The sequence below is a fragment of the Plectropomus leopardus genome, unplaced genomic scaffold, assembly GCF_008729295.1.
Source record: "Plectropomus leopardus isolate mb unplaced genomic scaffold, YSFRI_Pleo_2.0 unplaced_scaffold42763, whole genome shotgun sequence".
NCBI lineage: Eukaryota > Metazoa > Chordata > Actinopteri > Perciformes > Serranidae > Plectropomus > Plectropomus leopardus.
This window is the reverse complement of record NW_024646859.1, coordinates 1-250: the sequence shown is the minus strand read 5'-3', so window position 1 is coordinate 250 and position 250 is coordinate 1. Positions and strand designations below refer to the sequence as shown.

General features: G+C 50.4%; 1 non-coding gene across 1 annotated transcript; it reads right to left on the bottom strand.

Annotated features, from left to right (window-relative positions):
• Positions 1 to 101: 101 nt before the first annotated feature.
• On the bottom strand, positions 102 to 220 carry LOC121939183. The gene has a single exon (XR_006105426.1). It is a non-coding gene; the product is annotated as a 5S ribosomal RNA (ribosomal RNA).
• Between the last annotated feature and the right edge of the window lie 30 nt (positions 221 to 250).

Genomic DNA, 250 nt, shown 5'->3' with positions numbered 1-250 from the left:
CGTCACATTGTTTTTTTTTTTTTGTTGTTTTTTTTATCTGTTCTGTGACCACTGGGAAAGCGGCAGCAGCACCCTCTGCCGGTGAAAAGCCAGAACTAAAAAGCTTACAGCACCAGGTATTCCCAGGCGCTCTCCCATCCAAGTACTGACCTGGCCCGACCCTGCTTAGCTTCCGAGATCGGACGAGATCGGGCGTGTTCAGCGTGGTATGGCCGTAAGCGACAGAACGAGTGACACACAAGCTATTTAC